This window comes from Notamacropus eugenii, chromosome 1, assembly GCF_028372415.1.
Source record: "Notamacropus eugenii isolate mMacEug1 chromosome 1, mMacEug1.pri_v2, whole genome shotgun sequence".
Lineage (NCBI taxonomy): Eukaryota > Metazoa > Chordata > Mammalia > Diprotodontia > Macropodidae > Notamacropus > Notamacropus eugenii.
This window is the reverse complement of record NC_092872.1, coordinates 660843371-660868920: the sequence shown is the minus strand read 5'-3', so window position 1 is coordinate 660868920 and position 25550 is coordinate 660843371.

Here is a 25550-nt window from a genome sequence, read left to right as displayed (position 1 = left end):
GAGGAGACTGGGAAACCCAGCAAAAAAGCAATCATTCAGAATGGGACAGTAAATTAACAACTCAGCCAGTATAAATACTGGCATGAAAGAGAAGAGATAGGAAAAAGTATCATATACTGAGGCCTCTGTCAGAAATTCTGAAAATGTTAAAAGTTAAATTTTCTGCCACGAGGTAGAGCTATGAGAGTATTGTCTCTGAGTTGTGTCTCTAGAAGGATGGACGGACTGTGTTGTCACTTGAATGCTTTGGTCCAGTCCCACTTGTGACCAAGGGTACCCATCTGTTTGACAGATTGCTAGCTAGAATTAGGGATATATTCTTGTAATGAACTTTGTCTCTATGGGAAACTAATTGGCCCACATGGGATGCAAAACTATGCCTTTGACCTTATTAACTCTTGAGCTAACCAACACAGGACCAACTTTTCCCTCGATTTCCCTTCCCATCAGTAATCTATAAAGTCTTGTCATTAGTGCTATTAAACTAACCCAGCTGTGGTTTTGCTCATTTGTTTCAGTTGTATGTGACTCTTCATGACCCCATTGAAGCTTTTCTTAGCAGACCACTGGAGTGGTTTGCCATTTTCTTCTCCTGCTCATTTTACAGATGAGGAAACTGAGGCAAACAGAATTAAATGACTTGCCCAGGGTCACACAGCTAGTGAGTGTCTGAAGTCAGATTTGAATTCAGGAAGATGAGTCTTCCTGACTGCAGGCCTGGTGCTCTATCCACTGTACCACTTAGCTGGCCCAGTTGTACAACCCAGGAAAAGTACCTGGGAGCAAACCAGGACACACTGGAGAAGACACTGGGTCTGTTGTCAAAAATCCTGGCTCTGCTACATAACACCTTTGTAATTTGGGGCAAATCATTTAATGTCTCTGGGCCTTAGTTTCCTTATTTGTAACAGAGGGGATTGGACTAGACCATCCTTAAGATGGGGGTCCCTCTCTAATATACTACAACTCTTCTGAATTTTCTTTTAATCTTTGTGTACATGCATAATTGTTATCTGCCAATAAAAACTAATTTGTGTCTTTTTATCACTCATAATTATTTCATGTGTGCATTTCCATGTATTGACAGGATGCACATGCTCATAATTTTTCCTATCTTTATTTTTTTTATTCTATCATTTTTATCTATCTCCCTACATGAAGACTTTTGAGTCTTTTCCAATTTGGCATTTGAGTTTTGTTGGTTTATTTTCTATTTATAAATTGTGCTGCATCGAACATCTTTATATAAATTACTTTCTCCCCTTTTGGAGTTATTCCAAAAGATATATTTTCCAAAGTGGAATTGCTGGGTCAAAAGTAATGGACAGTTTTATAGCTCTGGTTATATATTGCCAGATATGTAATCTCCAGAAAGATTAAGAGGCAAGTGTAATGAGGTAGAAAGAACATTGAGTTTTGAGTCAAGAGGCCTGCGTTCTAATCCTGAATCTGAAAATGATAGGCTATGTGACCTAGTGAACTTGTTTCCTCCCCCAGGGCCTCAGTTTCCTCATTTGTCAAATGAGAGAAGTGGACTAAATTATCTCTAGAATCTCTTCCAGCTCTGTGTTTCTCATTTGCAGTACTACCAGTAATGTATAAATGTGTCCTGTTCTTATACCATAGCCAACACTGGGCTTTGTCATTTTTATTTATGTTCACTATTTAAAGAGTATCTAAGAGTTCCTTGAAGTCATTTAAATTCTTATTTCTTTCACTGCTACTTAGGTTAATCACTTAGCCCTGGTGAGATATATTGTTTGCATTTCTTTGAGTCTGACTTTTCCCTTGGTCTCTTTTGATCAGGTGTTCAATAGTTTCATTCTGCAGGCTCCTGAAATTACAATTCTAAAACCTGCAGATCTCAGAGACCATCTTGTCAAACTAACAAAACTGACAATCTGAGCAAAAAATCTCCTCTATCTCCTGCTTGAGAAGTAGTGATCCAGGTTTTTCCTCAAGACCTCTGGTAAGGAAGAGCCCATAAGCTCTGGAGAGAGCTCATTCCACCTCAAGAAAATATTAATTGTCAGGACATTTTTTTCCCTTTACATCAAGCCTAAACACACCCATTTATAATTTCCATTCACTGCTCCTAGTTCTGACCTTTGATACTAAGCAGAATAAGTGTAATAATTTCCCTGGTTTCCTTCAAGTGTAAGTTAAAATCCCACCTTTGCTAGACCTCGTGCATCTTAATCCCTCCCTGTGACACTATCTCCAGTTCATAGGGCATATATCTTATTTGTCTATAGTTATTAGCTTGTTTCTTATTCAACTGTAAGCTCATTGACAGCAGGGATTTTATTTTATATTTTGCTTTCTTTGTATCCCCAACACATAGCATGGAGCCTGGCACATAGTAGACACTTAGATTTTTGTTGACTTGACTAAACAAGTGATATCTCTTCAAACACTTGAAGAGCTATCAAATATTGGTGCTTCTGTGTTTCCCACTAAATTTTCCCTTCTTCAGGCTCAATGTTCCCAATTCCTTCCACTGATCCTTAAATGCTATTATTTCCAGTCTCCTTACCCTCCTTTGGATGCACTGACACTTGACAATATCTCTTCTAAAACATGGCACCAAAAACTGAAGATCAGTACAGCTGCCTTCTTATATTGTTTTCAACTCCTGGAATTTAAAAAAAACCCAACAACCTATGCTACCCTAGACACAGAGTCTTCCCCTTGGCAAAATTATCAAGTCAGTGTAGTCTGTCTTTAGCCCCTTGCTTTTTCAGAGTCTCTTTTGCCCCCCTCTCAGTCCCTCCAACTCTTAAGACAAGACACAGATCTTTCTCAGCCCTGCAGCATCTTCCTGTGAGCAAGCCGTCAACTAATCTCCCTTATTATTAACTGGAAAATGACATTAAAGTGTAATACTCTTTAGGCAATTTGCATTTAGTAGAGAATTCTTAGTCCTGAAGGAATGAACTTCTGTGACAAGGGAAGGCAAGAGTGGGGAGCCTGTCTAGTGATCATCACATGTCACTTAGCAGACAGTCACCTGGGAAGTCAGGGTGGCACAGTGGAAAGAAAAAATGATTTTAGAGTCAAAGAACCTAGATTCACACACTGGTTCTACTACGCACTACCTGTGTGACTTCAGATGAGCCACCTCACCATTCATCCTGGCTTACATTTTCCCCATTTGTAAAATGAGAAAATTGAGCAAGATGTCGTCGAAGGTCCCTTTCAGCTCTGGATCTATGATCCCATTTTTTCTATGCACAAGGACCACTCTGTCTGGATGTGACATCAGTCTTTCATCTTCTCTGTTGGTTACCTACCTGTGCTGGACTTGTGTCAGGATCTCTCAAGTGGAAATCCCAGCTCTGACCTTTACTAGTATGGGACCTTAAGCAAGTCATGAATACTCTGTGAGACTCAGTTTCCTCATCTATAAAATGGGGTAATAAAATGATCTATAAAATGATCTATAAAAATCTATAAAATGAGGCACTACCTGCCTCATAGCGTTATACAGGGAACATATAGAAATATAAATTTATAAATCATAAAGCATGATAAAAATATGAGTTGCTACATTCCCTAATTTTCTGCCAATATGTTCTGTTTGTGTGATTGGTACTACTCTTAAAACACTAGCCCCCTGGAGGACAAAGACCCAAACTGCTAGAAGATCTCATTGTACAGTGTGAACCTACAGAGAAATGAGAACGACTAAGTACTTTTTGATGATAGTGATGCTGAAGAGGAAGCCAGGACCCTGCTGGAATTGCTTATTTTCTAATAACGAGGCCACTTTAATCTTGGAAATGAGATGGAGATATGATGCCTGTCCAGGGAAAGTTTGCAAGAAGGATACTTTCTCTTATTTCCAAGCAAATCTGTACTAATAAAAACATATAAAAATGTTATTATGCATATTAATTTCCCAAATGGATTTTCTTGCAAGGCAATTCAGACAGATACTTGCTGTCTCCAAATCCCAACGATGCCTCAAGTCTCACAAAGGGTGTGTCCTTAAGAACTCGCTTGGGATATAGAATACCTTGTATATATTCAAGAGGAAATATGGAGAGAAAATAGGATGTGAAGATTCAGCATGCAGTCCCTCTCCCGACTCCCTTTTCTCTTTAGCAAGCTCAGCACTCCTCAAGGGGGCCCCAAACTGCAGAGGTAGGAAGGATGAGAGAATTGTCTCTGCACTGATGGGCATTCAGTCTGTCATAGTTAAGTGATGGATTAATACTCTGGGTTTTTTTAAGTAGTTCCTGTGAGCCTACTCTTTATAGGGAACTAAATGAGAAGAGCAACATTTCAATTTTTGTTACTGTTTTTCTGAGCAGGGATTGTGCCCTATACTTTGCAAGTGGTAAAGGAGAGTAATAATCTTTAGGGAGAAAGAAAGAAGGAAGGGAAGGAAGGAAGGAAGGAAGGAAGGAAGGAAGGAAGGAAGGAAGGAAGGAAGGAAGGGAGGGAGGGAGGGAGGGAGGGAGGGAGGGAGGGAGGGAGGGAGGGAGAAAGGGAGGGAGGGAGGGAGGGAGGGAGGGAAGGAGGGAGGGAGGGAGGAAGAAATTTGGGAAGAAGGCCCTTTAGAAAGAAAGGATGAGTAGATGGGAATCCTACTGAAGCCTCTTTGCTCTCAGTGTTTCAAAATATGGATAAGTAAATAAATTAATTCTCCCTCTCAAATTCTTCCTCCTCAGGCTAGGGGTTGAGCAAGGTCAAGGGGAAGGGTGCAGGGAAGTCTTGCCTGTATTTCAGAATTTATGTGAGTCTTCCCCCTGGTTCAAAGAGATGATGAGGAAGAGAGATTTCTAAGGTACTGTGTGAGACCTTGGCCTCCTTGCTAAGGAACTCTCTCAAAATAATACTCTGCTAGTTTAATGTAGTATTTGTGATGCTTGTCCCAGCACAGGCCAATTTCCAGACCAGAGGGAGGGAAGAGCAAAAGACAGAGACAACTTCCTCATTATTTGATAAATTCTGGCAGGTATCCGCTGCAGTTGATGTCATGGCTGAGAAAGGCTCCGTCCCTGCTGGAATAAATCTTACTCACAGAGGTGTTTGATGACAACTTGTACCTCCAGCCCAGTTCCCCTAATGAGCTATACTCAACCACAGTTTTCAGGCCCATTTTTCTTCCTGGCTACCTTTGGAATATGTGCCTCAGAGCAGGAAACTGGTCTGGATGAGTCTTCATTCTTATCTGATTGGTTTGAAGGACTAGAGTAGGAGGTAGCTGGGAAGGTGGGGAACTAGGATGAGAGTCTTGGTATCAGGATCCACATATCCTTCACAGGGGTGATGCACAATCCTGCTGTTTTATCATGTCGCTCTAGTCCCTCCCTCACCTCCATCAGCCACCTCCTCTCCGTCCTTACAATGTCCCCCCTGTTTCTCTGTACCTGTCTTTTTCCTATCCATCCTTCAAAGACTTTTCCAAAAATCTTAGAGGCATAGAATATCAGAGCTGGAAGGGGCTGAAAGAATGTTTAATCAAATGTCCTCATTTTGCAGTTGAAGAAATGACTGTTTCCATGAAAACCCTGCTGACCCTCCAGTCCACTATGATGTCTTCCCCCACAATAACACACATTTCAAACCTGTCCTGTGCTCCCTTATGAGTTTGTATCTTCTTACCCTGAAGTCCATCAATCAATAGCAATTTATGAAGCACTTAATATGAAGCACCAGACACTGCAGTGGGTCCTAGGTATACAAAGGGAGAGACAGAGACAGAGACAGAGAGACAGAGAAAAAGAGAGAGACAGAGAGAGAGAGAGAGAGAGAGAGAGAAAGAAGCAAAGCTTTCAAGAAGCTATATATGTATATGTGCATACACCCTGTGTATGTCTACAAAAAAAGTTTAGCATTTTGTGTCTCATTTTTAAAAGTTTAGTTGTCAACTTTAAAAATTAAATATAGTAAAGTTTTAGTTGCTTATTTTGATGGATAAAAGTAATATGCTTGATAACTGAGCATTCAATACATTTGTTCACTTTTCAAAAAATTCTCTGAGTGCACATCCAAATGAAATGTGCTATATAAAACTATAAATGTGTTTTGTGGTCCTGTTCCCCATCTAGGCTGTATACTACATACATTACACTCCTTTGAGTCCCCTCACTGTGTCAAAAAAGGCACTCAAGAAATATTTGTCGAATGAATAAATGAGTAAATAAATGAATGAATGAACTATGTAATAGAATTAGAATGAACTAAAGAGGCAACGGTATAGTGGGCTTTAGGATAACGGATTTAGAGCTGGAGAAAACCAAAACTGTCATTTAATTCAGTCTCCTCATTTTTATTGATGAAGAAACTGAAAAGCATTCATTTTAGCATTAGAAAACCTACATTAAAATTACATTTAGAGTATTTACTGCCTTTGAGAACTTGGCCAAGGTACTAGATCTTCCTAAGCTCCTTTTTCCTCAACTGTAAAATGAAAGTTGTAGAATGAGTGAGCTTTAAAGTCCCTTCCATTTATAAATTCTGTAAGCAAATTACATTTCCCCCTAGTTTCTTAGTTAGGATTCAGAACTGGTTAAATGTGTGGACTCAAAGGTTGATGATTAATCTACTTCAACCTGGAAGTCGGTCTCTAGAAGAGTACCACTTTTCTGTTAAAAATTCTTATCAATGACTTGAATGAAGGCACAAAAGATATGCATGTCATTTGAAGAGAATATAAAGCAGAAAGGGATAACTAAAACATCAGATGGCAGAATGGGGATCCCAAAAGATATTGGCAAGCTAGAATAACAAGTTGAATGTAATAAGATGATTTAAATAGTAAAATATATTTTACTATATTTATAAATATATAACATAATAAATATATTTATAAATATAAAATATTTACTATATTATGTCCTTATGGCTTAGTTTGAGAGTTCACAAGGATTTTGGGGATCAGGGGAGTTGTTTCAAGTTGAATGCCCTATAGACATCTCAAACTCCAAACAGAACCCAGTATCTTTCCTCTCAAATTTTTCCTTCTTCTTAACTTTTCTGTTCCTATCATCCTTCCAGTTACCCAGCTCTTAAGATCTCAACTCTTCACTCTTCATCTTCTACTCCCCTATCCATTCAATTATTTGCCAGGTTTGATCAAACCTACTTTCACAACATCTCTGGAATTTGGCCTCTTTTCCTCACTTAGACAATTAGCACCTTAGTCTAGGCCCTTGTCACATCTGTCCTTCACTATTGCAATAGATTAATTGATCTCCCTGTCTTGAGTCTCTACCCTCCTTAGTCTGTGTTCCACATAGATGCCGAAGTCATATTCCTAAAATAGGGATATGACATCATTACTCTGTTCAGAAAGCTCCTTCTAAGTTAAAAGATTAAACTCCCCTGTTTGTTTAAGCCGCAAAATGGATAGAATAACTGGGCCTGGGGTCAGGAGGACCCAAGTTCAAATGTGGCCTCAGACACTTATTAGTTGGGTGACCCTGGGTAAGTCACTTAAACAGTTTGCCTCAGTTTCCTCATCTTTAAAAAAAGTGACGATAATAATAGTTCCTACCTCCCAGGATTTTTGTGGGGATCAAATGAGATAGTAACTGTAAAGTGCTTAGCACATTGGCTGGCATATAGGAAGCACTGTACCTTATATATACATATGTGTGTGTGCATATGTATATATATAGGTATATATAGGTATATGTATATGTATATGTGTGTGTGTGAGTTATCGTTGTTGTTATTTTTATTCAAAGACTTACACAATCTGGCCACAGCTCCCTTTCCAGTCGTACTTCACCTCAGACTGATTTCCATGTTCCAGGGTCCAGCCACACTTGCTTCCTTGCTCTTCCTCGTTCTTCCTCAGGTTCAACATTCTGTCTCCCAACAGGTGGCCTCCGTAAATAGAATGCGCTTCTTGTACCTCCTGACCTTTAGTTCTCTTTCAAGCTCAACTCACATGCTCCCACCCAAGGCTTACCTGATCTCCCCCAGACTCACTCCCAGACGCCCAGACCCTTCCTGACTTACTTTGTCTATGCGTTGTATTTACTTACACGTGTACACACTGTTTCATCCTACTAGAACAGAACCTTCTCCAGAGCAATTTTGTTTCTGTCTTTGTATCTAGCCTCAGTCTCTGTCACAGTGGCTAACCCAGAGAGCACACTTAAGGAACACCTGCTGACGTGACCGTTCACTTTCTTCCTCTTTTTAGCAGCTAGTGACCTTTAAACTGATGATTTACGGTAAGACAGGGACACATCCAGAGAAATGAAAGCCTACAAACAAAGCATGTGTTATATATATCCTAGCAAGGTTTCCTGAACAACATATGTGTGTATAGATATATGTGTATATAAATACACATGTACATGTAGTAATCACATGACTGTGTTAACACATATAACATGTTATGTACTTATACAATATATACATAGGCGTGTATGTGTATAAACACATACACATACACATATTTTTATAGCCAGCCAAAGTCTCAGAGGATGGAAGGTCAAGGTGCCACAGTCCTTCCCAGAAACGTCTGGAAAGTTTAAGTTTTACTCTGGGTCTATATATCACATCTCAGGCAACTATCATTGCCACATAATGCATCCTTAGATCAATATGTGGGATACAGCAGCCCAAAGAACGGCTCCTCAATTCTCTTTCTCTTTGTGTGTGTATATACATAGGTATACATGTGTGTGTATGTGTATATACATGTGTATTTGTGTTTATACATATATATACATGCATATTATGTGTGTATACATGTATCATATGATATACATACGTGTGAACGATAATGGGTCTCTGCCCAACCTCCACTCAGTGACTGTTTTTGGACCCTCCTGGCTTCGAGTGAATGACAGTAGTAACAGTTTCTCTTCAAAACAACAACCCTGAGGCTCCTGCTCCTTACACAGTGATTTATCTATCTTTTTCTCTTTTTCTATTAAAGGGGCCATCCCCCTGACTACTTTTTAAAGAGGCCTATTCACTGAATGGGCATTACCTCACTTTAAGTGAGTACCTGAAAAGGCCTTAGCCTAAAAGTCCAAGGTATCCCATTGCATCCTGGGTCATCTCCAGTCATCCTGATGAATATCTGGTCATTGGATCCAGATGGTTCAGAAGGAGAAAGTGAGGCTGGTGACCTTGCACAGCCCTCACTCAAACGCTCAAACAAAGTCAAGTGCAAGTCATGTCATCATTTCTCTGATGTCATGGTCCTCTTTGAAAACAAAAGACAAACAGAAGAACAACCTTTATATGTGTGTACAAAAATGTGTGTGCGTATGTATATGTGTGTATACATACATACATACACACACATATATATGCAAATATGTATGCAGAGAGAGAAAGTAAACCAGCTCAAACTGGCTTACAAGATCCAATTGTTTAATTTTCAGTGTAAGCATATTACACCTGAGAAATCAATAAATACTGAAAAAAGGAGTTTAATTTACTGTTTTGTCAATTATGTAGACTTAAGAAAGTGAAGGAGAAAATGTTAATAATGCAGATTAAATGTAAAAACATGTCTTGCATATGTATATATACATACATATACATGAGCAGTTTGTTAAAAATTTTACCAGCACATCCCTGCTAATGTGCATGCATATGTATACATGTGTATGCATACATATATGTATATACACACACATGTACACACACATATTTTAAACTAGGTTTTTTAAGTGAAAATGTTGTTTTCCTTTAATTTCCCAGTTATTGGAATTTCTAAGGTAGCTAAATTAGCTAAATAGGGATGTAGAGTTAGGATTACAGGATCATCCCATTATCTCTGATGATCAAGGTCTTTTAGAAAGAGATATGAAAAATCATCACCTGTCTTCTCAAGAACCAAGTTACTATAATACACTCCTTCATTGGGAACCAGATGGGCTTTATTGATGTTGTTATATTTTTGGAAACCAGGAGAGAGCTTCTCAGGAATATGAAGAAAAACAGTGGGAAGTAATAAAACTGCATAGGTGTACAGAAAAAGATAAACAAACTCTATAAATTTGGGTAATCCTAAATTTAGTCTAGCAGAGCTTCCTTTATCTTTAATTACTTTATGCAGGGTGACCATTGCTAGGAAATAATCTTAAAGCCTATTCCCAGCAGCAGAGCAGACAAAGACAAGAGTCTTTGATGAAGAGGGTTGCAGCTTCTCTTGAGGTTGTGGAAATGGGTTCAAATAATAAGGAAGTGAGTTCTAGCAGTTGTAACTAATAAGGAGAAAACTGCCTAAAATATAGAAAAATCTTCAAACTGCTATATACATTTTTAAAGAAAAATGACACACATATACACATTTATACACATATATATACCTGTATATATACATCTATAAAATGGGGAAAACATTATCACTTGCCTCACAAGGTTGTTATGATTTAACACAATAAAATTGTTTTGCAAATCTTATAGCACTAATAAATGCTAGCTATTGATGTTAATTTATTATATTGTGTGCATAAGCACATGTGTATACATATATGTCTGTATATACATATACATTGTACAGCATGTGGTTGGATAGATAGATAGACAGATAGATATTAGATATAACTTTGAGAAAGTACTGCTGGTTCATCACAGGACTATACTCCCTGTTCTGTACCTAGGTATGCAATCCAGATGAGGTTCATCCTGGGAGATCTTGCCTCTAATGAAAAGGGCCTACCCTTTATACTCCTTTTGTCTAATTGTCCCCCATTCTGGTACTCCAAAGATGCTTTTACTTATGCCTCATATTTAAGACCTTCTCCAGAAAGGAGGAAACAAAGAGGTATTCAATGTACAATTATGAATCAGGTATGAGACAGGCAATTTATTCCTACACACAAATGAATGCTAAACATAGGACATTTACAAGTCCACATCTGAGAAAAAAAAGTTAAAACAGAATTCAGTAATTCATCTTAAAACTACTGTTACAATCTGTAGGGAGGCCAATCCTAAATCTTATTAGAATATAAATCAGTTTTCTGGACTGTTATTTAGATATTTTTCATTTCATCTAGGCTCTGCACTGTCCAAACAATTAATCCATCCCCCACCCAACCAATAAAGGTCCAGAGAATAGATAATAATAATGAAATTAATAATATACATGTATAAACTATTATTATCTATGATTATATGTTTATATATATGTATAGACATATATGCTCTGATATCAGGAATTTCATCCCATCCCAATTCAACTGATAATTTCTAGATATCCCTGAGGCATGACCAAATTTCCTTTTTCTGAGATCTTTTAGCACTGAGTATAAGGCCTATGAGTAATTGATTGAAACATGTTCTTATTTATTTGGAATATCAAGGTAAAAAGGGAATGAGATAGTTTCACTACTATTTTACATTAAATTTAACAAGGGAGTTATAAAATTGTCTTGTCTATATCCTCATGTGAACTTTTTGGGGGCTTTTTCTGTATCTTTATAATATTTTACTGATGCTCTGTTCTTTCCTTCCCTTTCCACTAATTCACCTCCTCCCCTGAAGCCATCACTGCCTTACAACTAACCTATCAAAACAAATCCACCTTTGCAACTGAAAATACTCATGCATAATAAATCAACACACTGGCCACTTCTGAAAATGTTGCCAGTTCTGTACCTCTAATTCTTCACCTCTCTGCCAAGAGTGGGGAGGTACAGCTCTTGCGAAGGAGAAGATTCATTCCATGAGGAATCAGTATCCAAGGCACTCAAATCATTATTAGAACAATCCCACTGTATTCTACAAGTAACTAAAAGTTTCCAAAAGTAAGCCAGCAATTTATATTCATCCTGATGACTAGACTAGATGGGGTTGGTTGATGGGGTGTTCAAGGAGGACTAGTACCTCTGGTGTGTGGGCTTATTCTCTACCTTTGGTGTCTACCTGACACCCAACTTTCACCTGTGGCTCTAAGAAGCTGTAGCATTCAAAGTAGCCATACCCCACTAAAACTGTGTCCACAGACGGGCTAAATCAGGTTGAGGGAAACCAGCAAGCCTCATATCCATTGTGGGGATGTCTATCCCAAGCATGTGAAGTCTTTCCCCAGCAGAACAGGCAGATAAGAACAAGTTGTTCTAATGACCATGAAGGCAACTGAAGCAGGTGCTATGGAGCACTTAGAGCTTGGTAAGACATCAAAGATGCCAAGCTCATCTATTGTATCCCGGACCATCAGCAGTTCTCTTGACTTTTGTCTGGCCGATGGAAATCGATGATTCTGGAAGAGAGAGTGAGGCTGACAACTTTGTGCAATTCTGCCTCTCTTAAATCCAATTCACACACCAGGCAAGACATCACCCTATGATGTCATTGGTCCTCTTCAAAAATGAAGGACAAACAACTAGACTCAATAATAAGAATGTCAGTGACTATTGATGAAAGCAAGTCACCTGTTGAGCAAGAGGAACTATCTGCTCAGATCTTGAGATAATAACAACAATGATAACTAATGTTAACATAGTATTTAAAGGTCTTGTAAAGCATTTTATCCAGTATCTTATTTGATCTTCACAACGGCCCTGTGAGGAAGGTGCTATTTTCCTCCCCATTTTACAGGTGAGTAAATTGAGGCTGAGAGTTAAGTAACTTGCCCAGAGCAAATAATCTAATAAGTGTCGGAGGCAGAATTAAAGTTCAGGTCTTCCTAACTCCAAGTCTAGCATTCTATGTATAACTCCAGCTAGTGCCGGTACATGTGATTTTTGAGTCACTGTGATGTATAAAAATCAAGTGATAAATAAAAGATCATGAGAAGGCTGGGAGGAACTGTATGAACTGCTGCAGAATGAAGTATGCAAAGTCAAGAGAAAAGTTTATACAATAATAACAATATTGTAAAAAACAAACTTGGAAAGACTTAAGAATCCTGATTGGCACAAGGACCAACCATGATTCCTGTGGTCCAGTGAGGAAACCTGATTTCTACTTCCTACCAGAGAGGTGATGATGGACTGAGAGTGTAGAATGGGACATCTATTTTTAGTACACAGACAACTTGGGAATTTATGTTGCTTAATTATTCACATTTGTCACATGGACTTTTTTTCTCTTCAATTGAAGGGAAGGAGGTGACAGAAAAAGGGGAACTTTCATTATAAGGAGGATACCCAGACCACCTATGTCTTCATAGGTCACTATATATGTTCCAAGCTGCACTCTTAATTCTCCCTGGGATTTTCTCCATGTTCCTAAGCCAGATGCCTTCATTTCCTACCCTACGCATCCCCTGCTAGTTTTTAATGTGTTATCTTCTCCCATTAGAATGTAAGGTTCTTGAGGGCAAAGACTGTCTTTCTTTCTGTTTGTATTTGTTTTCCCAGCTTAGCACAGCTCCTGAAACTGAGGCTAAGAAGGTTAAGTGACTTGCATGGGGTCACACAGATAATAAGTGTCTGAAGCCAGATTTGAACTCCTGAAGGTGAGTTTTCCTCATTCCAAGCCCAGTACTCTATCCATTGTGCCACCTAGCTGTCCGTCTTAGTACATAGTAAGTACTTACATGCTTGTTGACTTGACTTGACTCAACTTGGCAAAGTAAGACAAAAATCTCCCCTCTCAGAGTTAGGGGAGTTAAAGAAAGAACTCTATGTCTTTCTAGGGCTACTCGATTTCTACCATAGTTTCTTTGCACAAAAGATAATAGTTATTGAGTTATGTCATCATATGGGAGGAAAAAGTTGTTCCTTGCTTCATCAGCACAAGGCACTTTCTGTATTATCAAGCAGTTCTTGACATCTGAAACTATTCTAGTAACTATCCTGAATGTAAAGAATTGTTTCTTACCTCCTTAGCATTTCTGCCTAAGGAACTGGATGTAAAGTATTCCTCTTCTCTTCCTTCTCTTCTTTTTTCCCTTCTCCTTCTTTCTATTCTTTCTCTTCTTTTTTGTATTTTTTTACTTCTTTCTAGCTTTTTTTAAAATTAAATATTTATTTTCTTTCCCTTACCTTTCCTTCCCCCAGCCAATTGAATAACTAAAAAGAAAAAATAAAGGAAAAATAAAAATCTCATAACAAATATGTACAGTCCAATGAAACTAATTCCCACAATGACCATGTCCAAAAAAAATATGTCTCATTCTCCATTTTCAGTTGTTGGATTCTTTTTGAAACATTATGTCACCAAGGCTGCAGCCCCAGATTCCTTTCCTCAGTGCTTATGAATATGGTTTTCTACATGATTAGAAGGATTATATCAAATACGGATTCCCTGAGTCATCTATTATTGTGGATCCCAGATTATACCATGCTACCTCCATGGAAAGTTTTATTGTTGGGCAAATCCCACTATAGTATAGTATAATCAATCAAAATGTGAGATCAATGGTGTAGAATGTCACAGGAGAGACAGTGTTGCCTAGTGGGCAAAGCACCAGACAAATGGTATGAAATTTTGGGTTTGAGTTCAGAAAGTCCTGATACTTACTACCTGTGTGACCATAAGCAAGCTAGTCAATCAAGCTATCAATAAAACATTTATTAAGTGCTTTCTATGTGCCAAGCACTGTGCTAAGGACCTGTATTATAGACAAAAAGAAAAAAGTCCCTTCCCTAAAGGAGCTAACATTCTATTAAGAGAGATTAGATACATACAAACATGTATACATACATGCATATATACATATACACATGCATATTAATAGAGATATACATGTATATGTGTTTATTTAACAATGTACAAACTGATTACAAAGTCAGGAAGAGATATTGGCAGCTGCAGGTGGCAGGGAATCAGTCTCTTAGCCTTTCTGAGACAATTTCTTTATCTGGAGATATTATCTGAGGATAATAATATTAGTATTCAGTACTTCATAGGGTTGCTGTGAGGATCAAATAAGATAATGTGTTTAAAGTGCTTTGTAAGTATAAAGCCTTTTTTATTACGATTATTATTTCCTGTATAGGGTGTTGAGAGGAGATTTAGTAGAGACATTGCCTGAGGATGTCAAGTCATTCACAAGCATTCAATATGAATTATCTGCCTATAAAGGTTGCCTTTTATAGGAAAATTGCATTGTTTTTCCAGAAAGCGAGATCATCAAGTTATCTTGGTCACGCTATATGCAGTGCATCTGGGAACTGCAAGCATAAAAACATAGATGAGAAGCTATATCTGATGGCCTGGAATTGATTCCAGTGTTGAAAAATTAGTGTAATAACCCCTCTGGGGCTACCTCCCTCAACTTAACATTTGTAGGTTATAGATTGGGTTCTCAGGGACTGATGACTCCTCTCAGATTCATAGAATATATTACAGGTTCACATGCCTAAAATTATAGCCCATAAACCCTATCCTCTCAGCCTACAAATTCACTCAACTATAATGGCCAGGAGACACAATGAGCTCAAAACAAAAATATTTCTTAGGATTCATAGAAAGAATAGTGGCTACCAAACATTCTCCCCACAAACCTGGAATACATACTCCCACAAACACAAATTATTTCATTGGGAAGAGCAAATCTAAATGTGTAGTATTTTGTGTGTGAGGTACGCAAATTGATAACACATGTTGCCAAGGAAGCTCCTGAAACTGATACTGCAGGGCTTGATGTTCTTTTTCTTCTCCTAGTATTATCGTGCTGCTTTCTGTGATGGATGCGGCATCACTGCTGGGTAGGTGGCTCATGTGGGCTGCCTGGATCTGTTCCTCTCTTGGGCTTAACTCTCAATTGCCAGGGATAGTTCTGTCTTAAAGCTATAGTCAGCTCTCTTCTCTGCTGCCAGGGGCTATGCTTCTTGCAATTGCTTTCCACTCTGGACTCTCTGGATCTGTGCCTCTCCTTAAAGTGTACACTCTCTTTAAACGCTAGTCAAAAATTAGTTGTTCTCTAAGTCTATCAAGCAGCTAGATGGTGTGGTGGATAGAATACTGGACCTGGAGTCAGGAAGATCTGAGTTCAAATCTGCACTCAGACACTTCCTAATTGTGTGATCCTGGGAAATGAGCTGAGAAAAGAAGTGGCAAACCACTCCACTACCTTTGCCAAGAAAACCCCACCTGAGGTTATGAAGAATGCCGCATGACTGAACAACAAATTCCATCAAAGAGAAAATTTATTTGTACTTTTTAACAGGGTAACAGGGAGAGACACATCTTTGCATTTCCTTTAACCCATTTAAACCTGTCCCCTCTGTGATTTTTATCAACTTTGCTGGGGGGAAATGGGGAACCTAATCTCCTTTACTATATTTGTAAATGATATTTTCAAGTATTTGCCTATTCAGCCTAATTTGCCAAAATTCAATTTTATTATGAGGAATGGCCAAAAAATTTTGTGTCAAAAATCCACTCTTTCAGGACAAAAACCTTTTAATTGGAGTAGATGTCATATATTCAAATAGGTTCATAGAACTTTTAAGACCATCATGAAAAACTGTTGAAAACAAAATTCTGCACTAGATATTTGCAACAAGTAAGCAGGCAAACATTCTCATTTCTTCCAACTGGTCAGCTAAGTTGAAGGGATTTGTGGACAGAAACCTTTTCAGAGCTGTTATCCTCAAGAAAATGGTGGGCTGAAAGGTTAATATAAGACTCCTAATTATGCTGGCTGTCAGAGCTAAGTGTCCAATGAGACATCCCACTGTATGTTCAGTAACTAAAGTCAGTCATATTGGATTACTAATAGGGAGACATCAGAAGAGTTTCCATGTCCATGTCTATCCAGATTTAGCTGATGCACTATAAAACAAGTTAAAGTTTGTCCTGGGCACAATTCCATTTGCACCTATGCTTTCCTCACTTTTATCACAAAAATTAGTTAGACTTTTCCTCCCTTGAAACCAAGGAGAAGATGGCAAGGTAAGGGTAGCAATCCAGCTGAACTCTCCCAAACATTGCCCTCTGAACAACTTTAAAATAACACATCATATTGAATTCTTGGGAGGAATAGCCAACAAAAAGTGGGGGGGAGATCTTTTTCCAGCTGCATATGACTTAGGAGAATAACAATGGAGGTCTGTGACATTAGGGTAGGGGCTGGCCCTAAGTATATGCAGCAGCAGTACAAGTGATAGGCCTTGGAGGTGGCTGGGACAGCACCAGCAATAGCTTTGAGAGCTCTCAGCCCAAACACAGCAAAAGGTATTGGATATGGTCAGAGAGAGATTACAGGAGACCATGAGCTGACACTGGGCACAGGACCAGGAAGTGTTTGGCAACTTCACTATCAATATGCAGCTCTGGGTTGCAGTTCCAGGGTGAAGAGAAGTACTAACACTTGTGGGTGCAGAAGAGCTGGGGATCTGGTCACAGTTCCAGGGACAAGAGAAGTACTAGTGCCTTTAGCTTCAGGATAGCAAGGGTCCTTCCTGGGTAAAGATTGGAGCACAGACCAGGAGAACAGGAATCACACCTCCTCCAGGATAATACCATCTTGGAAGCATGGAAAACCTGAAGACTCCCAGAACTAGCTATAAAAACAGCAGTATGAAAAAGCCTAAAGCTTCAAACAATACCTTCCCACTACAAGAGAGTAGAGCCCGACTTTAATATAAAAGACCAAAGTCAAAGCAGAGGCTGGAAAAACAGCAAACAACAACAAAGGAACTTGACCATAAAAAGCTACTACAATGGCAAGGAAGATCAAGATACAAATTCAGAAGACAACAATGTGAAAATAGCAATAAACAAATTCTCAAAGAATAATGCAAATTAACCACAAATCCAACAAGAATATGTAAGTTTTAAAAAAGAAATGAGTGACAGAGGAAAAACTGGGGAAAGAAATGAGAGTGATGCAAGAAAATTATGAAAAGAGATTTAACAGCTTGGTAAAAGAGGCACCAAAAAAATATGGAAGAAAATAACACCCTAAAAAGGAAAATTGAACAAATGGAAAAAGAGATACAAAAACTCCCTGAAGAAAATAATTCCTTAAAAATTAGAATTAGGCAAGTGGAAGCTAATGTCTTCATGTGGCATCAAAAAACAATAAAAGTCAAGAGAATGAAAATATAGATAAAAATATGAACTATCTCACTGGAAAAACAACTGACCTGGGAAACAGATCAAGGAGAGACAATTTGAGAATTACTGGACAATCTGAAAGTCATGATCACAAAAAAAGCCTTGATACCATATTTCAATACATTATCAAGAAAAACTGCTCTGATTTCTTAGATCCAAGGGTAAAATAGAAATTGAAGGAATTTTTCAATCACCTCCTGAAAAAGATCCCAAAATGAAAACTCCCAGGAATATTATAGCCAAATTCCAGAGCTCCCAGGTTCAAGATGAAAATATTGTAAGGAGCAAGAAAGAAATAACTCAAATATTATGAAACCACAGTCAGGATCACATGAGATTTAGCAGTTTCCATGTTAACGAAACAGAGTGCTTGGAGTATGATATTCTCAAAGGCAAAGGAGCTAGGATTACAAACAAGAATAAACTATCTAACAAAGCTGAGTATAAACCTGCAGGGGGAAAAATGAGTATTAAATTAAACAGAGGACCAGGGCTAAATAGAAAATTTGACATTTAAATGCAAGACTCAAGAGAAGCATAAAATATTAAACATGAAAGAGAAATCATAAGGGATATAATAAGTTTGAACTGTTTACATTCCTATATGGGAAAATGATACATGTAACCCCTAAGAACTTTATTATTATTAGCGCAGTTTGAAGAAATCTACATAGACAGGGAACATGGGTGTGAGTTGATTATGTTGGGATAGTTTCAAAAAAAATGAAAGAGTGCAAAAAGAGGGATGCACTGGGAGAAATGGAAAGGAGAGGAAAAATGGAGGAAATAATCTCACATAAAAGAAGTATGTGAGAAAGTTTTTATAATGAAAGGGGAAGTGATAGGAGTGGAGGGTAGACAATACTTGAACCTTCCTTTTATCAGAATTGGTTCAAAGGAACAATATATATTCACATTGAGTTGGTAATAGACAATCTATCTTACCTAATAGGGAAGTAGGAGGGGAATGGGATAGGAGAAGTGAGAGATGGGTGATAAAAAAGAGAAAGAGAGAAAGCAGGATAAACAAAGAAAATAAGATGGATGGAAATATACCACTAGTAATCATAATGGTGAGGATGAATGGGATGAATTCATCCACAAAATGGAAATAGATACCAGAATGGATTAGCAACCAGAATTCAATGATATATTGTTTTCAAGAAAAGATTTTAAACAAAAAGACACACAGAGTTAAAGTAACAGGCTAGAGCAGAATTTATTAGGCTTCAATTGAATTAAAAAAAAAGCAAGGATAGCAATTATGATCTCAAAGCAAAAGCAAAAAACAGACCTATTTAAGAGAGATAATCAGGAAAACTACATTGAGATAAAAGGTACCACAGACAATAAAGTAGTATAAAAAATTTTTATAGTAAGTTTCTCTAATAAAAGCCTTATTTCTCAAATATACTAGGAACTCAAATTTATAAAAAAAAATAAGAGTTGTTCCCCAATTGATAAATGAGCAGACTATATGGATAGGCAGTTTTCAGAAGGAGAAATCAAAGTTATCTATAATTATATGAAAAAAATGCTATAAATCACTATTGATTAGAAAAATTCAGATTAAAATAATTCTGTAATATCACTTATACCTATCAACTTGACTAACAGGACAGAAAAGGAAAATAACAAATGTTGGGGGAGATGTGGAAAAATTCTGACACTAAAGCAATGTTGGTGGAGTTGTGAACTAGTCAACCATGCTGGAGAACAATTTGGAACTATGCCCAAAGGGCAAACTGTACACCCTTTGGCCTAGGAATAACATTCCTGGGTGTATTGTTAATGTATTTTTGCCTAATGGGAAGATCTTTCCTATCTATTAATAGGCCCATGTGACCTGCTTGAGTCACATGGAAGCTTGAGTTACATGAGTCTATAGTGAGAGGAGCTTACCAGATGGGTAGAGTAGGAAGGGTGGAGCAGAGCTGAGAAGAAATTGGACACAGTAGTTAGAGCTGCGGGAGAGAGAGGAAACAGACAGTGAGCTATGAGTATTTGTTTGTGGGAAGGCCCTAGTACGGGGAAGGCTTGGGGATCATGGTGCCCCCTGCACTGTTATTGTGTACAGATTTCATTATTGCTATGATGGATTTGGCTTTCTGATGCTGGGTTTTGGTTTTCTGGTGTTTAAATAAATGTTTAAGTTCTGTCTTCCATGTGGAGAGTCTGTCATATTTTGCAATTAAGAATTATACCAGCATATTCATAGCCATCATAGGTGCTGTGAATACCAATTGGCACTACATTAGGTCTGTATCCCAAAAAGAAGTAAAAAAAGAGAAAAGGACTTATATGCACAAAATTTATATTTATTTTTGTGTTGGCAAAGAATTGGAAATTGAAGAGATATGCTTGACTTAGGAAATTGCTGAACAAGCTGTGGCTTATGACTGTGACAGAATACTATTGTGCTATAAGAAATAACAAGCAGGATGGTTTCAGAAAAATCAAGGAAGACTTATATGAAATGATGGAAAGTGAAGTGAGCAGAACCAGAATACTGTACACCATAACAACAATATTGTAAGGATGATCAACTGTGAAAGACTTAGCTATTCTGCTCAAGATGATGACCCAAGACAATTCCAAAAGATCCATGATAAAAAATGCCATCCACCTCCAGAAAGAGAATCAATCAATTCTGAGTACAAATTGAATTATAATTTTTTCACTTTCTTTTTCTTCCTTTTTTGCATGTTTTCATGATTTCACATGTATATTGATATATTACTTACTTTCTTAATGGGGGGAAGGGTGTGCAGGGAGGGAAAGAATTTAGAACTAAAATTTTTTTTGAAGAATGTTAAAAATAAATAATAAATTAGAATTTAAAAAGTGATGAAAAGAAAAGAAATTGAGGAACTGCTCCTGCTACTCTAATGGTGGTCAGAGGACTCATGCCATATAAAGTCCAGAATGAAAATGGAGTAGGATGACAACCATATATTGAGCCAATCCAGATGTCCTGACAACAGCAGTTCCAATGGAGGATTTGCCACTGGCTTGTTGGGGGAATGAGGATTAGTTAGGCAGGTATGTGATCTCTCTGTACCTCAGTTTCCTCATCCATAAAACCTGCATAATAGTTTCTTCTGATGTTATTACTATGATCAAATGAGATGATTGATATGAATGTATTCTGACAAACACTAAGCTCTTTACAAAGGGACAATTTTTAATACATTCTAGGGAACTTGGATTTGATAATCATGACCCTGATACAGATATTGAATTACAGAAATTCATTTAGTCTATTGTTCTCCCTCTAGTTAGGACTCCCACCTCAAAGACACTAGATGAAGAAGAATTTCTTCTGTTTTAAATAAGCCCTTGGAGGAGTTTACAGAATCTCCTTTGGTCAGTCTTCCCTTTGAATTTCTGTGGGGTTCTTCCTTAGGTCTAATCTAAATTTGAGCCACTTCTCTCTTAACCTGTTCTCAGTGCACATTTATATAATATTTTTCTTCATATAAGGCACTGCACTTAATTATTTCCTTTGATCCTCACAAACTTGTAAATTAATAAGTATAAGTATCATTAGTCCCATTTTACAGGTGGGGAACTAAGGCTCAAGGAGGCAGTGATTTTCCCAGAATCACAGAACTAGTAAGTGCCAGAGTTGTTTTGAACCAATGTCTTTTGACACCAGAGTTTAGTTGGGTTCTTTCACAGCCCTTTCTCAGAGTTCTGTGAATACTTTATGTGCACCCCATTACTCACCAGGTGCAATGTGACCATGAAAACCTTAACGGAAAAATTAGATAGACTGAGTCAGATACCAGGGACTGAGCTGCCATTCACTCACAGTCGTGATGTAGCTGACTGTTCTCTCTAAAATTTACCACTGCTTTTAAAATACTAAATTATTTAGGTGCTTTCTTAATTAAGGCAACCTTTCAATTGCTTCTTTCTCTTTGTGCTGTTCCCACTTCTATAATTGGTGCCTTGGAAATTGGTGTCAATATTTGTAATCTGACTCAGTGGTTTTTAAAGCCTGCCCAATCCTTTTCTCTTAAGAAGAAACAGCTTGCAAAGCAAAGCATTTTGCTGACCTGAATTTCTAACTCTACAGTGACCTTGACGAAGATTGTTTTCTGGGCATGCTTTTGAGGAGAGTGAAAGCAGTATACTTTGAAGGCTGGAATCAGCACTCTACCCACACCCCACCTGTCCTGTTCCCCTTTCATTTCTCCAGGTAGGACCACCCTAACCTGGCCCAGGCAAAGAAGAATCTTTCTTACTTTTAAAGTCCTCCAGAAAAAGAGGTTTCAAAAGCATACAGGAGATGCAGCTGTATCCTAGATAGCTGTAGCTTAAAGGGACCCAGGAAGTCATCTATTACAACACTCTTTTTTATAGATGGAGAAACTGAGACCAAGAGACCTTAGAGGCATAAGATTCTAGATTAAGAAGTGGCGGAGACCTCAGGGGTCATCTAACCCAACTCCCTCCTTTTACCAGGACCTTGGATATGTGCAGACTCTATCAGTTTGCTTAGCTGATGCAACCTCCCCACATGCAATGGCTGGAAACCTGCTTCTGAGACAATTTTGATGACATGTAAATGAAATGCCTTGGAGAGACTTATGGTTCTGGTTGGCCAACCACATGGTGAATGGGGCATTCTTTAATGGATTACAAAAGGCATTCAAAACGCTTAACCAGCTCCCATCTCTCTCTTGCCTTAGTCCATTTGGTTGGTGGCATGCCTCCTTTGCCCTCAGTATCAAATGAGACATCTTGCTATAAGGGTTGAGAGGCCACATGTGGCATCTTCTCCTCTCTGAGGCCAAATAACCTCTGAGAAACAGGCCTCAGTTCTTGGTGTTTGTATTTGTTCTTTCCTGTAATAGGTAAAGAGAGACAATTAGTCAATAATTATTAAGTACCCACCATGTGCCAGGCACTGTACTAAGCACTGGAGTAGAGCTTCCATGACTTTAGGAGTCTTGTAAGGTTCACAGAGTTCCTCACCACCCCAGAATTCCAGAGTCTGAATTTCTGAGCCACTATAGACTCAAGGTCCTAAGGATCAAGGAATGACCTTGACAGTGACCCTCAGGACATAACTGAGACAGGGACTCATCTAACAGAGATGCTGCCTTTATGCATGAACTTAGTGAGATCAAGATTATGTAGGAAGGAAGCTAAATTAAAAGTGTACACCCCTAGAGACCAAGATGGAGTAAGGGAGAGTATGTCCCTTGAGGTTTGTGTATCGGAGGAGATGATTGATTGTACTTTGTTCTTATTATATCTTCAAAGTAAATATCTCTTCATAAAAGTTCATCAGTGTTACATGGTTAAATCATTTCCACCTAACAGAGGTGGGGAGCAGAGCTACTGGGGAAGAGGGCTCAAAGTCAATGGCAGTAGAGAAAAATACCCCATAACCCTTCAGGGTACATAAAACCCTGAGGGGGAGATGTGACCCACCTGGCTCTCAAAGAGGAGCTGGGAAATACTAGCTCTATAGATAAGAGGTTCACACACATAGTAGCCGGCAGAGCCAAATTACTACCATAAGTGCTCTGAATCCCAATTTGGCATCCTTTCCACTGGGTCATGCTACTTTAAGGTTATACAGCTAAGAGTAAGAATAGCAGGTATTTATTTACTTGACACTTTAAAGTTTGCAGACCACACATTATTTCATAACAACCTTTGTGAGGTAGATGTTATTATTATCCCCATTTTACAGGATGAAGAAATAACTTCCGAGAGGTTTAGTGTCTTGTCCAGGGTCACACAGCTGGAAAGTATTCAAGATTTGAAACAAGGTCTTCCTAATCTGAGTCTAGTCTCCTTTCCACTATGCCTTGCAGTCTCTTTTGAATGGCAGAACTAATGAATGGCAGAACTAGAACTCCCATCCTGTGGAACTCACATGGTCTGACGACGCTCCTTCCCTACTCAAGAAACACCAGTAGCTTCCCAGTATCTCTAGGATCAACTATAAACTCTTTAATTGGACATTTAAGGCCCTTTGCAACTTAGCCACAACCTATCTTTCCAGCCTTTTCTATATCACTACCCTTCACACACACAATGATCCAGTCAAAGTGGACTTCTTGCTCTTCTTCAAATATGTCATTCCATCTCCCATCTTTGTGTCTTTGCTTTGGCTGTGTCCTGAAAAGTATTTCCTTCTTACCTCTGCTTCTCAGAATTCCTAGCTTCCTGGAAGGTTCAACTGAAGCATCGACTTTTACATGAAGCCTCTTCTGAGCATCCTAGAGTCAAAGATCTTCTTCTCCAGATTATCTTGTGTATATATGCCTATATAGATGCATGTTGTCTTCCTGGATAGACTGTAAACTCCATGAGGGCAGGAGTTGCTTCACTTTCCCCAGCATCTAATATGACTAACACATAGCAGGTATTTAATAAATGCTTGTTGATTCATTTACAGGCTCTATATTCCATCCAAACTGAACCACAGTAGCTGTTCTCCAACCTCCACATTCCTTTGCCTTTTTTCATGACTTCTCACAGATGCTCACCTATGCCCAAAATATCCTACTCATCTCCCCCCTTAGAATCATTGACTTCCTTCAAGGTTCAGCTCAAGTGTCACCACTTCCAGGAAGTCATTTCAGGTCTTCAACACCAATTAATGTTCTTTCCATAAAACTACCTTGTATCTTATTTATATATGTTCCACTCTATACTATCTCACTTGTTGATCTCATCAGGTCTTATGCGTTCAATTATCATCTCTATACAGAAGATTCCCAGATCTATATACCCAACCCTAGTATCTCTCCTGAGCTGCAGTCTCACATGACTAACTGCTTTTTAGACATCTCAATCTAGATATTCCATAGGCATTTCAAACTTAACATATTCAAAATAGAACTCTTTATTTTTCTATAAAATTCTTTCCTCTTCTAAATTTCCCAATTGTTCTCCAGAGTACCATCTTTTTCCCAGTCACCCAGGTTCACAATCTTGATGTCATCCTCAACTCCTTATTCTCATTTACCCTAATATCTAATGAATTGCCCAAACTTACAGGTTCTACTATCACCAGATCTCTCATTATGTGTTCCCTTCTCTCCCCACACATGGCCACCACCCTAGTTCAGCATCACCCCTTCCTTGAATGAATGGAATAGCAAGGTCTCCCTGCCTCAACTCTATTCCCACTCCAATATATCCTCCACTTATCTACCAGAGTGATTATTCTAAAGAATACATCTGACCAAGTAACCTACTCCCTCTACTCAATCAACTCCAGTGCCTTCTGATTACAACTTCTGCTTGGTATTTAAATCTTTTTATCACCTTCCTACTTTTCTGATATTCTCACACTTAACTCCACACTCTCTATAATCCAACTATACTGAGGTACTTGTTCTTCCCCACACATGACATTCCATCTACTATCTCTGGGCCTTTGCATTGGCTATCCCCCATGCCTGGATTGTTCTCTCTTTACTTCTACTTCCTTGCTTACCTGATCTCCTTTAAGATTCAAGTATCACCTTCTCCAAGAGGATTTTATTGGCTTTTCCATTCCCCTTCCAAACCAAGTTTTGTGCCTTCTCTCTGAGATCACATTCCAGTTGCACTATATATACTTTGTATGTAAC